Consider the following 15,378-nt stretch of genomic DNA (forward strand, 5'->3'; position numbering starts at 1 on the left):
ACAAACAAAAACAGTGAATTTTCTATGGGCTAGTATTAGTAGGATCAATCTCCAGTCAGATGCACTGATAGTTTACCGCAACTAACCCAGAGTTTTCACCTTCGATACCCCTAAAATAATCCCCACCAGTGCACTTCAAATTGTGAAGAAGTCCAAAAACGTCGCGTTTGGAGCGCCAGACCCAAAGGCCCGACCAATGTACACAGAGAAGTACAGAAAAACAACCAGCACCAGTGGCAGCATGCATCACCGGCTGCCACCATTAACGCTGACACATCTTTGGGGCAAGAACAAGGCCTGTAGCATGCCATGCTGTGGCCCGTGCCGTGCATGCGCTCACCACCCGCCACAGCCTTTGCCACCCTCGTTTCAAACCCAACCAAACGGTCCAGCGAGCGAGCCAGCCACAGGACCACCGGCTCGCGCGCTCACGACGTCGCTGTTGAGCCACAGTCCGCGGCTCCGCTTTTGAGCACCACCACCTGCACCGCACGCACGGAGCGCACGCCGCGGCATTGATGAACCGAAGCGAGGCGAGGCGATGCGATGCGATCGAGCGGTGAGTGGGAACGGAACACGCCGCGCCGCGCCTGCACGGGCGGGCGGGCGGGCAGCAGCGCGGCGCGACACGGGCGCTCGGCTCCCGAGGCCAAAAGCTGCTGCTGCTCCTCCGCGCGCGTGTTGGTGTGCGCTGCCCGCGGCCCACAGCTCGATCGCCTCGCTTGGCTACGGAACAAGGCGGTTCTTTTCGGGAGGCCGGCCACACCCGAGCAGGGCATCAGCCGGAGCACGCAGTAACAACTGCACCACCCGCGACCAAAAGCGCGGGGCGCAGCTTGCACGAGCACGGCCCCAACCGAACCACCCATCATGACCCACCGTCTGCACCTTTCACAATGTAGAATTTAAAAAACGAGAGTGTAAAAACGGACGATATTTACCATTTACTGCCGATTTGTCGGCTAGCAGCAGTACCACTATCGGTTGGAGACTCCACGGAAGCAAAATGCACGAGAAATATAATCAAGAAAATACTAGTCATAACTTTATTTTTGTTTTTTCATGTTTAACGTTTGACCATTCATTTTATTTAAAATTCATGCACAAAGTACTATTTAGAATAAAATATTAATCATAAATTTTTTTAAATAAAATAAAGAGTTAAAACATTACATCAAAAAATTAAAAAAATAATCTTATTTAGGAGGTAGTAGTATAGCAAGAGACACTGCTTTTTGTTGGAGCGCACTACTCCTGGATCTTGCACTGGGAGTTCCGTAGGATCCGTTGCATTCAATTTAGTACGGTAGCTACATGGGGTGATAGGATCCGTTTTGCTAGTGGAAATGATACTGGGGTGGATCAGTAGATTAGCAGCAGACACTGGCATCCACCTTGACCCCCAAAGATTCGACAAAAAGTACCGTTCATAACAAAAGATTGGGGAAAAAAATGTTACTACTACAAGCGTCAAGATAAAAAAAAAAGTGAAAAGGAGGAGAGAAGCGCTTATGCCGTCAATGTAACCGTTACTCACTTGACTCGGTCACTCACACACTTGAGAGAGCATTATATTACATCTCAGCTTGCAGATGATCAAGGGGTTAATTTTTATTTACTTGATTAAAGTACATGTATTCTTTCCTTGTATGGTGAAAAAGTTAAGAAAAAAGAAAGTAACTTTTTCTAAAGGAAAAACGGCATGCTGCTAGTGCTAGTGACCGGTGGCTCTCCGGCGGCGGCGATGAGGCCGTCACCTCCTAGCCACCGACTGCGCGAGGCGCTCCACCTTGACGGCGATCTCCGGCGGTATCTGTATGGCCGGCCGTGGCCGCTCCTTGCACCGCCGGAGGTCGAGCCCCAGCGCGTCCGATACATCCTCGGAGCTCCACCCGGCCCGGCGGAGCGAGTCGGAGCACCTGTCGGCCTTCAGCAGAAGCGCGTCGAGCACCGCGTCGGTGTCCACCGACGGCGTTTCCTCGCCGTCGAACAGACCGGAGGCTGCCACCTCGACCATCTCATTCACCTCCGTGTCCCTCCACCCGCCGTTCTTCAGCACGGACCCGAGCCTGTCCAGGTAGGTGTCCACCCAGTGCGGGGTCCTCGATCTCCTGGCCGGCGGCGACGAGCAACCCGATGACGACGACGCGGTGGAGGCCTCCGAGGAGGACGAGTCACGGCGGCGCCGGTCGGACGCGGCGTCACTCCAGAACTCGATCCAGCGTGGGGCTTTCCCGCCGCAGACCGCGTCGAGACTGCGGCGCATGTACGGAGTTGCCTCGCCGGAGGACGGCGCGACCGACGACGGGGGGCGGAGGTCGAGCGGCTGGAAGGACGAGTCGCGCGTGAAGAAGTGGAGGATGTCGAGGCCACAGCAGAGCACCCGGTCGTCGGTGACGAAGAACACGGGATTCCCGGCGAGGCAGGGGCGGCAAGGCAGGAAGCACCGGTCAAAGAGCGGCACGAGCAGCGGCGCGCGGCGGATGGCGGAGCGCGCGAGCCGGAGCGCCCTGTCGGGGTCGGCCGGCCTGGGCCCCCAGCAGCGCGGCCACAGCGCGCCCCGCGCGATCTGCAGCGACGCCGCCGCGATGGGCAGGTCGAACGCCGAGCGGAGCCCCGCGCGCGTCCGCCAGTCCGGGAACCCGGGCCCCGACGGGAGCCCCATGGCGAGCACCGCGCGCAGGTCGGGCGGGAACGCGAACCCCATCTCGGCCTCGGCGCGCGCCAGCTCCGCGTCGGACAGCCCCGGGAGCACGGCCACCCCGGACGCCCTCAGGTGCGCGAGCACGGCGGCCGCCAGCGCGCTGAACGAGTGGAGCCCGTGGCGCGGCGATGCCGACGCCGACGAGGGCCCCGCCGCGGCGCGGGTCGACAGCCGCCTCAGCCCCGCCGCGTGCGCCGCCGGGGTCAGACCAGCCATCCGGCGGTCCACGTCCACCATCGCCACCGCCGCCTCCGTACCTCCGAAGGCGCACTAGAGTAAACAAAGCTGCAAGCTTTGACAATGGCTGTGGCGGCGAGGGCGGTTGGGGAGCGGACGAACGGGGTAGTAGTAGAGCAGAGGCGAGGTGAGGAACGGAGGCGCGGGTTATATACGGGAGGCGGCCATGGCCATTGCGGCTCGCCTGCCTCGTGGTACGGGACGGGGGGTGGTGGGGCAAGGGCAGAGATCGAGCAACGCAACGGGAGGGCGATTCTTTGGGACGGATACAAAATAGGCGCGGCGGTAACTATGTATTTGGTACACCTCTTAATCGTTAGGAGATTTATCGTTAGTTATTGTTATAGTGATAAATAGTATTTGGAACTACTGTTGTTATAGTGTTTTGCACATTATTCATGGTATTGATTCACTACCTTTCATATGAACAGTAATCCTCTACATTAGTGTAGATGATCCGGACCGATTCTTTGATGAGGAATTGGCGTCTCTTGTTGGTTTCCCTCCTCGCTCGTAACGAACAAGGAGAGAGCGTGACCCCCCCATGATTTGTCTCGCTGCTTATACTGTGCTGGTTTTTACCATGCGTGATCCGCCGAGTAACAGCGACGTGCGAACCATGTTCTGATGTGATAAATAGGGGTGTGTTCCCCGCCATTCCATTCTAGTCACAGAGGAGGAATAGTCCGACGTTCGATCAATCTTAGCCGTCTGTTTTAAGATGGACGGTTATGGATTCATATGCTGCAATGATATGTTATCGTGCAAAACAGTAAATATATCATTATTTTTAGTATAGTGTTTGCTACAGTTAATTTGATACCGTACTTTCACTGTACTGCCCTGTAATGGCAGGTGATCCAAATCCGATAAATGGTGGGGTTTGCGGTGAAAGTTGGAGTTGCACCCGAGAACGAACGTCAGGTTCAGTTCAGGTTAGATCAATGGTGGTTCGAATGAGAGGGGAAGGAAGCACCAGATATTTGCTTGGGAGTCATACAGTACATGACTTTATTAGTCTACCAGATTTGAAACATGTTACTCATAAGTATTACATCTGATCTATAATATAAGATGTTTGGACACTCTCTATATTTATATGGATGCTAATAAATTAGACATATATATAAAATATATACATTAATTCATAGATTAATATAGATAAGACCAAAATATTATATAAAATCGAAGGAATATTATGTTCATCAACAAGAAATTAGGGAATTTTCTATGTTTAGTGAGGTTAAGTTGTCGCTGGCCACCGTCTTTCTGACTTGCGTTTAGGGGACATATTTGTGGTTGTGTGCGTGAGTATACACTTGCTATGTATACGGTATAATGATAGGGGTACGGTTTGGATGCGATCGTAAAAATATTTAAGTATTATGACCGTGCATTGCATGTTTATGACCCACCAACCCTACGATTAACATCGTCATCTCAAGATTGAACCGGCTACAGTGTAAGATCCACCAAGGGTACATGCTGCCCCTGGCCTACGGCACCTGATCTCAGAAGCCAAAAGGGTGGAACGCTTGCATGTGGAGCCTCTTGCCAGAAGAGACCCATGCAGATAGAAGCACTTGAATAGTCGGATCTGCCTTTGCTAGAGGAGATGTTTGAGTTGGCTGAGATGTTATTCTCCAATGCAACTAAAATATATTCTTCCCATAAAATGAATAGGTCTTTCCAGAATTTTTCTAGTGCCAGGAAAAAAGATGTTTTTGTTATTCACATTCCGTAGTCACTGACTCACTGTACAACCATGTGTTCACTGAACATATTATTCAAGACATAATCTAATCTTGATGAAAAAGATGAGGTGCACTTTAGACTTTTTAGTCTTTAGATAGGATTATTTTTTCGCTTAATGTAGATATGATTGAAGTGACCTACAATAGTACAATGTGAAACAAAGTGCATGACTATTGAATTTGAATCCCAAGCAACACCTTGCTTTATCAAGTTAGATGGCTATTTTAAAATAGAGCCATGTTATGGTGCCCACTACTCTTAGTAGTAATAAATCTAAACCATTAATCTATATTTATCGAATGGTTCAGATCTATTTCTACTACCGCCTTATTTGATGGCAGTAGTATTTATACTACCAACCATTTTACCTATAAAATTTAAGTGCGGGTTTAAAACGGGTTGAAAATAAAAATTGTATAGAGTTTTGATCTAAAAAATTTTTAAGAATTAAATAGGGTTGTGAAAAAACTCATGGGCCTTGATCCATTCCCACCTCTAGGCATGATTGTCAAAAAAAAAGGGCTTAGAGGGTAAAATCATGTATTTGCATACGTACTAAAGGATACGACATCGAGTACGTGCTAAGTAGCAATACAATTTGATGGATGGATAAAACCTCCTACAAAGATTTGATAAAATCATAAATACCAACATTACTTGTAATTATTGAGTTAGTAAAGTACTAAAACAGCTCATAAACGAATGGTCTAGATTCATTATACTGGTAGTATAATACTACCAGCACCTAGCATTGTAGTGTTTCTCTTTAAAATTCAACACAAGTGCAGACTGCAATGACAGTCTCGTAATCTACCACTATCTACAGTGACACTGCGCTGAACTTCTGAATTTGCTTTGCAAAGTGCAAACTGAGATGTGTGCATGCGCTTTCTCCCCGATCTGAACGTCTCATAATTTACTTGGCTGCGATTGTCGTCGCCTTTCGGTGATGGCACACAGTGGAGACACATAGCTAACACCAGTAAATAACACCTAACTCTGCATGAACATTTGGCCCAGACAAGACGCGCACCTTCCCAAATCTAGCTTATCATGGGTGTGGCTTAGTTGACCTGCTAACCGTGAAAGCCAAAGCATGACTGCTAATTACAGATGAGGATCTAGTGATCTAAGATGAGACAAGGAGAAGAACAAAGCCAGGTCCATTTCTTGTCAAGAGCTCCACTACGCTCCACTCTTCTTGCCTGGGCTGATTGATGATGGTACACAGGACACATGCAGCAGCTGTTGTTATCTTTGACGCACGGAGCCTCCAAGTTGGTGAGGTGATGCCGCGATGGTGAGTGAGATGGTCGTCGCCGCCTGACCCCCTTTGATGCTTGTTCAGCCTCACGTTTTCGACTGCAGATCATGGTGTTCATTCCTTGACCAATTGCTTGCAGCATTTTGCATTTTTGCTCTCGCGTGCTGGTCAGTGAACAGTTGATCAGGGCCTGATTGTCAGGGGGAACCGTCTCTCGCCCTACTTCCTTCACACTTCACAATGACATTTTCTTATCGATAATGTCGGTCGCGTTCGCAAACTATCAAGGCGGCTAGTTTTTTACTCTTTTCCTGTACACATGTTTCTCGAATTGTTAAACGATGTGTTTTTTAAAAAAATTAATCATATGCTAACAAACATATGATTAACTGTTCAGATTAATTCATTTTTCAAGTTAACTTAAAAGTTTAGATTAATTCATTTTTCAAGTTTGCAATATGTAATAATTAATTAATCATATGCTAACAAACATGTCTAGGACCGCGTTCGGGCTGCACCGATAAGTTAACTTATCTCCCATGTTTTCCATACGCATGCTTTCCAAATTGCTAAAGCTTTCTTCGGATCACAGGAATTTCATAGGAAACAGTTCAATTCCTCTAGAATTCCTGTAAAATTCCTCAAACCGAAAAGAGCCTAAACGGTGTATATTTTGGAAAATTTTCTATAGAAAAGTTATTTTAAAAATCATATTAATCTATTTTATATTTTTTAATAACTAATAATTAATTAATCATATAATAACCTATTACTTTTATGTCAGGTAAGTTAACCTACCACAAGAACACGGCCTAGTATAGTGTCTCTGTTACATGAGTCTGTAATAACCCAAATTGTCATTGGCGGCGATGCACACATAGATCGATCAATGGCCTACCACTCAATCAGGCTATGTTACAGGAAAGACCAGGACACAAGCTCGAGCCAATTAGAGGTTTGATTGGTCCGGTGTTAATGATTGAATCGACTGGAGTGCGCACTAACAGAGAGGCTATTGTGCATGCCACCATGGCCCGGTTCTAGGTTACTATATACTTGTATTAGCCTCGGACATGACCAGCAGTCCAGTCACACTCGGCAGCAAAATCATTCTCCAATCAATCGAGACAAAGGGGTCGATAGCTCCACGATCGATTAATCCAGATCACCGGTCACGAAATGCACGCAAACGAATGTTTTGGTCGAAGAACAGGTGCTAGCTTTCAAAAGGGGCAGCGGCAATATAAACAGTTGCTCTGACGATGTCGTCTCACCCAACAGCGGCCGGCCCTCCGTTTCAGAAGCTCTGCCTCCCCGCGATTCAGATGTTCAACTCGTAAGGGTAGTTATCCTGGAAGGCTTGAATAATGGGGATTTCTAGGCAGGAATTTAGTTGGTTCATGAGTCGTCGTGGTCAGATCATTACGACATACTCCCTCTATATTTTTTATATGATGCTGTTGATTTTAAGTTCACGTTTGATCGTTTGTCTTATTAAAAACATTATATAATTATTATTGTAATTATTTTTTATAATATGATTTATTATTATTATAGAAACTTTAAGTACGTCTTATAATTTTGTATATTTGGATATAAATTTTGCATAAGACGAATGGTCGAACGTAAATTTAAAAGTTAATGGTGTTATATAAAAAAATATGGAGAGGGTATCTTGGTGTAGAAATGCAAGTGAACTAGCTACTAACCCACAAAATAGTGTAATATATATACACCATTAAATACATGGCGATAGTGTAATATTTTCGTTGTAACTGAGGTGCATCATCGAAGAATATGTATACTTATGCACTATCCTAACTCCAATGGATCTCAACATCAATGAAAAATTGCAAAAATCTTCTAGTGAATTTGTCCTCGCAGGATAGTGTATGGGTTTCTGAGTTGCATTTCTCATGACCGCTGGGGGATAAAATGCTGAGGCTTCTTCTGAACGAAGGAATTTAAAGGGTTTTGTTTTCGGAATTTACACTAAATTCCTCAAAAGTCAAGGTTTGATTGGTTTGGAGAAATTCCAACATATAGGAATAGGAAAAGTGAAAAAATGTGAATGCATGCATACATAAATACATAGGGATATTTTCAATAGGTTTGTGTGGAAGTAGAATTTCATTTATTTTCTTTCTACAACTTGTTGGAAAGAAAAAAAAATTGAGTCAATTCACAAGAATACAAATGCTTAGATCAAATCATCAGAAGTTACGTTTTAAGACAGTGCATCATAAAACTACAGATTAATTAGTAACAAATTTACCACAATACTATGGATTTAAGATGATACATCATTAAACTATAAATGCAATAACAAAATTATGACAAAACTACAAGTTTCGTACTTTAAACTCCAAAATATGTATTTTTGTAGTTTACATATTAAATATATAATTTGTGGTACTAGCTTTAAATATCTAGTTTCGTGATGATTTTTATGCTAAATCTATAGTTTTGTTATAAAACTACTTGAATATGTATAGTTTTGCAAAAAATAAAGTTAAAAAAATTGTAGTTTTGTGAAATTTACTCAAAAAGTTTGAATGATTTTCCTAAAATCCACCTACAACCCTAACGATAGTCATAAGAATTAATCCTCGAGAATCCAATTTTTTTCCCAAACTAAGCAATCCCTTGTATTTCGGAGGAGCTCAAAGTAGATAACCAAATGATGAACGGATGATCCTTCTCGGCCTCGGGGATCCTGTGAGAAGTTTAATTGGCGCCGTCTCCAAACAGGATCAATAGAGTCCATCCTTTTGCCCCCATGAGTGACGTTAATGCTCCAACCGAAAGCACCATAATTCAGAAAATGGCCAGTACTACGTACTAACCTAGGAGCACTTGATCCATCCATCCATCCAGCAGCAGCACTGCTAGTGTTCATCTGTGTCACTAACCCTATCTACAACTAGCTAGTAAGCCATAGCTGGTGCCCTTTCGACTCATTCATTTAGAAAAAAAACATAAATGGCTTATTCGGTTTGGAGGAATTTCAATATAAAAGAATAGAAAAAGTGAAGGATTAGGAATGTATGGCAGCACCATTCCATAGGAATTTTTCCAAGAGGTTTAAGTGGATGGAAATTTTTCTATATTTATCTTGTAGGAAGGAAAAATTTTCTTTGATTTTTCCTATGGTGCATTCCTATATACCGAATAACTTTTAAAGGAATCCAATCCTTAGAAATTAGATCCTTTGGTTTTCCTCAAAACGAATAGGCCCAAAGAGACCTGTCTTTCCTTCGTGACCAAATTAGAGATAGAGAAGGAAAAAAAAAAAAGCAGTGACTCGATGAGCAACGGGTGATCGATTCTTCCACTGGGCGGCTGGATTCTTGCTGTTCGATCTTGACACTCTTTTGGGCAACTCTCGCCGGTGTGCATGTACACTAGCTTGCCAGACACATGAATAAAGCCGTGTCTGCATGCTGATGTTGCATCTTGCATCTGCTATTGCAGACTTGCAGTGTTGTGATTTTTTTTTCTTCTGTTTTTTTTTCTTTCTTTTTCTTTTTAACTGTGAGTGGTACGGAGTAACTAGTAATGCCCCCGTTCAATTTGAAAAATATTTGGAGAGATGTTACATCGACGCATACGGTCACACATTTGAATTATTAAACGTAGTCTAATTATAAAATAAATTTTAGATTCCGTATGAAAACCGCGAGACGAATCTTTTGAGTCTAATTAATCTGTCATTAGCACATGTTGATTATTGTAGTATTTATGGCTAATCATGTACTCATTAGGTTTAAAAGATTCGTATTACAATTTTTCCATAATTATATAATTAGTTTTAATGTTCATGTATAGTTAATGATTCATTTAGATGTCCAAATATTCAATGGGATTTTTATCGTCCAGCAGTCTTGTCCGGTACCAAATCTGGGCCGTTGAGAGAGCACAATTGGGCGGCTGCAATCGATTGGTATCTCCCGGTACCACTCAATCCATTTCAAGGTACTAGCTATAGGTGAGTAAGGTGGAAGGGTAAAAACGTATTTTCGCGTCCGAAACCAGGCTGGCTGAATCGTTCTTAGCCTCTCTTTTGGGATGAGGCTTTCAATTCAATGCTCCCGTCGTTGCCCGCTTCGATGGCGTCGATGCCGGCGAAAAGAAGGGCGCTAGCGCCGGAGGGGGTGCTCAAGTGCAAGATGTCTAGTAAGCGGTTCCGGTCGTTCTAGGCGCTAGGCGGGCACCAGATGAGCCACTCGCGGCTGCATGCAAGATGCTGAATGACACCATGTGGCGTCGGCCGTTGCCGCCAAGCTGGACAGGGTAAGCGCTTGGCAATGTTCCAGCAGCCGTCAGTGCAGTGGCGGCGCTCTAGGAGCTGTCGGCAGCGGCGGCCATGCTGGGTGAGTTTATCTAGTGACTTTGTTCATCCTCGATTATCGCTGGTGGCTGCACACAGGTTGATGCTCCAGTGTCAGCAAAGGTGATGTTTGTGAAGATTCTTAACCCTGAGTTATACAAATTGACTTAGGTTTATTTTGTAGTTTGTCGTGGTCTGTTGTAGAAGGTATAATTGTGTGTAATCTTTTCTTTCCGTAGTTGTTCAGTGCTCTAGAGAGCTGTCAGCAGAAGATGAAGAGGATGAACAGAAGATAAAAACGATGTAGGAATATATAGCATCTGGGGTTAAGAGAAACCGTTCCGGCGAGATTATATTTAGTACCGATCGTACCCTCCTCGATTTAACGGCCAGATTACTTTTGGTACCTGGTGCTACCTGTACCTGGTGGTACCGGCTGCTGGACAGGAGTAAAGCTCAAGATTAAATGTGATGTTTTTGAAAACTAAACAGAATCTAAGATATACTCTCTCTGTTTCACAATGTAAAACTTTCAGCCTTAACTTGATTCATATGGATGTTAATTAATCTAGACATGTATATATATAAATTATATGTATTCATCACTTCATAAATTTAGGTAAGGTTAGAAAGTCTTATAATATAAAACGGAGGTAGTAGTACATTGTAACGTGAAGCAATCATGCTATCGTTTCTGCATATTGGTTAGTTCCTTGTTTGTTTGTCCTTGAAGTGTAGTCGTCCTCAGTCTTTAGTTCCTTTTGGGTCCGTGCAACAGTGCAGAAAACTCTTTTGGCTCATTGGCTACAATGCAGAAAATGCATCATCTCCTGCATATATGCAATTATGAATTATGCATGCAGCAACTTATCCGTTAACAGTGATCCAATAATTTTGCATGAACAGAATAAACAGTAGTGTTAAAGATGCGCTGGTTGTCCATCTTAAACTTTAAAGGTTCATGTCAATCCAGGTGGTTATCTTTTGGATTTTTGAATGAAAAATACATATTTATTAATAAAAAATAATTTGTGGATAAAACTTTTATATATATATGCTCATAGTGATTTAAAAGTAAAGGATGAACAATAAACTTCAATAAAAAACCCTAAAATCTTATCTAATTTTAAAGTTAAAAATTTAAATTTATGTGTATAAGCATAAGTAGAGACGACAAGATAAGGCTAATAGACTTTAAGCTAGAGGGACATTTAACAGTGCTAACATTAGTGAAAATTGATGGTCTATATTCCATTTTTTCCATAGGAGGAGTAGGCCCCTTAGAATATTAAATTTAGAGGATTCAGCCTATCTTTAACTTTTCCTTTTCTCTACTACTATAAAAGTATATTTGTCGTCTTAACCCAACCATCTTCTCGCCTACAAAAAATCACCCCACCAAAAAAAACAAAACTGGTGTTCCCATGATCCACCAGAAAATCTGGGCACAAAAAATAAATCCGGCCTATCAAACCATTTATATGCTATTTATTCATATCCCGTTGTAAGCACGGGCATGTCACGAGTTTGATTTTTTTTTTAAAAAAAAACAAGCTTTCAGCCGAGACAGTGCAACGAATTGTATTCATTGGATCTATCTGAGATGTAGAGTTTGGCGAGCCTGTCTATCTACGAACAAGAGTGCGGTCTGCAAAGAAAAGCTAGCACCTGGAATATTAATTATTATTGCGTTAGCTTTCAACCTGGGTGTGTAATGCTAGCCATGTGGATTAGTGAGATAAACCTAGCATCTGCCTGACGTTCCACTTTGTCTAATCTGTCAGTAATTATATAATCAGTACTATACTGTTGTGATTTGCTGAATCTGACAGAAATAAACGAAAGGGAAATAAATAAAGGCGATTACAACGACGTAGTATAGCTAGGGACATGATCATTATGCAGCACCATTGCGTGCTTGAATCAGTCGTGGCTGCAAAGGAAATCCCCTTTTCTTTCGGCAGTGGTACATGGCGATTGACATTTTCGTGCACAAGTAATTCTTGGGCCAAATGTTTGAAAATTTTAAATCCATCAACTAAATCTAGTTATGTTGTTGGATGATAATTTGAAGGCATGAACGCAAGTTAAAAATCTCATACTTGCCCTCCCCTTCCAGCCCCATGTATTACGCATTTACGCGTGTGTTTGACAGAAGAACATAAAATCAAACGTTTGATCGATAGCAATAGTGATAATTCTTTGTTTTATATAATTGATCGATCCTCTGCACAACTCTTTCCAATTGGAAAATAAAGTAATATATCTGGGAGGTGTAAAGTAGTTATGAAAATCCTTCTTATCAGACTAGACTTAACAGATGTTTGGGCGATACAAATTGGACGCCCAATCCCAAGCAAAATATGAACGGTGTTTTATCAGTCGGAGATCGAAGAACGTTTTATCCCTTGGTCAAATAATGTTTCAAATCACCTGATCAAACATTTCAGAAGGCAACATCAAGAAATATTGACGCAATACCGACAAACCAAAATAAGAAACATCGAGTGCCAACAAACAAAACATCAAAAAAGTTTATAACCAAAACATAAAATGTGCAATGCGGTCGACTTGTATTTAAAACATTTGTTTCTCGCACGAAAACCATCGAATTTAGATGGTTAAAAAACACGCGAGCACACACACATATGTTTTTTCTTTTAGAACATAATCATATAAAATTAAAGATTTAATTGTAACGACTGATATTGCTTCATGATGTGTTATAAACAAACAGAGCTAGCCTAGACGTAGCCCTTGTAGGCGTAGGCAAATTAAACTTGGTGGAAGCGAAAAAGAAGATGCCATGGCCACTTTTTAGGTAGTTGATCAGCATGCGAATAGATTTAAGGGCTGGACACCCGTGCGCCTGATTGAAACGATATTCAAAGATACCTTGTTCTCTCCAGGTTGAGAAAGAAAAAGAGAGAGGCAGAGAGAGCCAGTACGTATTGTGATAGGGATGCATCTAATTAAAATTCGTGCTGTCTCCTCCATTGGAATGTGTAGGTAGTTAACCTATTGGAATCCCTATGATGCAACAAAAAAATTGCAGTCTTTCTACTACTCTATGTGTGGTCGTTTTGTTGCTTCTCTGAACATCTCAGACTTGTATATGTGCCATCACCAAAAAGAAGTTTCAGTTCATTCAGACTATGATAGCTAGTGTTCGGTTCTTAGGATATTGCTGGTCCCTAAACACAATATTGACGTTGGGAATTTGCTACATGAGAAGCCCATTGACGACTACTCCTATGAATGTATAAGGACAAGGACAAAATTACTTTCTTTTTTGTAGTTTGATAGAGGAATCAACATAAAATAACTGATAAAGGAATATAAACCAGTGCCTTGGTTAGGTTCTTGTTCTATATCTTCTAAATGAATAATAGTTGCTTTGGAGGAGAAATGGTTGCAACGCCAGTCTTGCTTGGGCTGGCTGTACAATATGTTGCAGGCTTGAGCATCTCCTTTCCTACCTGTCCATGATTAAGGACCACACAGAGGGAGCATCATTCAGAGCCATGGAATCCATGGTAATTAACAACAAACCAACCATTTTCTTCCATGCAGAATTCTATTGCATCATAGTTTGTCTCATGTGTTGCGATCACCTATTAATTTGTGATGATACATGGGCAAAGGTGACACAGTGAATACTCTATACATGGAACCGTTCGTCCGTCTGGTACTTTTGGTGTTTTTAACCACCTCTTTTAGATTTTGTCCTGCTTTTGCTGTTTCCAGACATGCGAAGCACAGGTGACAAACTGAAACGATTTATATTTCCTGCTTGTTCTAATCTACCGTCACAGCATGTTCTTGATGATTCCCTCTGTCTAGCTAACGCCCGCCTCGTGGGCGTTGCCTTTGTGTTTGTGCAGACGGCGGACTAGATGCATGCATAGGATGGTTGGAGCCTAATCCTGATTTGATCCTAATCTAGGAACTAAATGCAAAGTTTATTAGCATACCTAACCCATGTCTAGGTTAGTTTTTGCTTTAGCCCAGACCTAATCTAAAGTTCTAAACCCTAGGCCCAATAAGAAATCAGCTGAAGAACACTTACCACCTCTCAGAATTGGATTCCCTCCCGCGGTGAGGAAAATTCAGCGCTGCTATAGTTTCAGATTGATTGCTGCAGTGCCATCTGGAACGTGGTAGTACAATCTGTAGTGCCCTGGATCGGTACAGTTTCCAAGTTAATCTCACGTTTCTCAGTTCGCCGACATGGATTCATGGAGCCGTGACCCTCTGAATTTTCCTCGGCGCTGTAGCAGCAGCATGCCTTATCTCCCTTCTCTGTAACTCTGAATTTTCTTCAGTGCTGTAGCATTGCAACATTCCTTAGCTCCCTTTCTCCTCTCTGTTCTTCAGTCTTTCTTACATCTGCAGATGCAAGATGTAAGGGTAACAGCTTAGCTATCAATTACGGAGTATTTGGAGTAGCAATTAATTCTGTTCTGTAATCCAGGCTACATAACTAACTCAAGTAGCAGGGCCAAGGACAATAGATGAACAGAGGCTTAACAGGGCTGCATGTTCCTTGAAAAATATTGAGAAGGAATAAATTCATTTGAGGTTCTTAACTTGACAAGTTGACTTGACAAGTTCGATATTAGTCCCTAAACCACAGTACCATATACAACAAGTCCCTCAACTGTTAAAACCGGTGCCAAAAAAAATTCTAAGACGATTTGGAAAACGGTTTCAATAGATATGGCGTCTACATGGCTGGTTTAGCTTGGTCCTCACCCCTACGTGGCACTAAAAGCAAAACGTGGCGCTGAACTTATTCCTATTGAGAAAGGATGAAGCCGAGCCTATTAAGGCCTAACTAAATTCAGCCCATGAAATGAAAGAGAGAGAGAATGTGGTGTTGGTCTACCAAATATTGGGCCGTTTGAGTCCGGTTCCTGGATAGACCACTAGGCCCAGTTAGACCCTCCCGAATTTGGCCCACAGAAATAAGCCCAGGAACCCACGTAAGTTTGGGTTTGCTTCCGTGGTCCAAATGGGCCCAAACAAAATCGTGTCCTTTTGACATGCTCTGTCACTGACATCGTAGGTCCACTTGATCGAGGACGA

General features: G+C 43.1%; 1 pseudogene; it reads right to left on the reverse strand.

Annotated features, from left to right (window-relative positions):
* Positions 1-1,454: 1,454 nt before the first annotated feature.
* On the reverse strand, positions 1,455-3,526 carry LOC102720351 (annotated as a pseudogene).
* Positions 3,527-15,378: the final 11,852 nt, after the last annotated feature.

The sequence above is a fragment of the Oryza brachyantha genome, chromosome 8 (genome assembly GCF_000231095.2).
Source record: "Oryza brachyantha chromosome 8, ObraRS2, whole genome shotgun sequence".
NCBI lineage: Eukaryota > Viridiplantae > Streptophyta > Magnoliopsida > Poales > Poaceae > Oryza > Oryza brachyantha.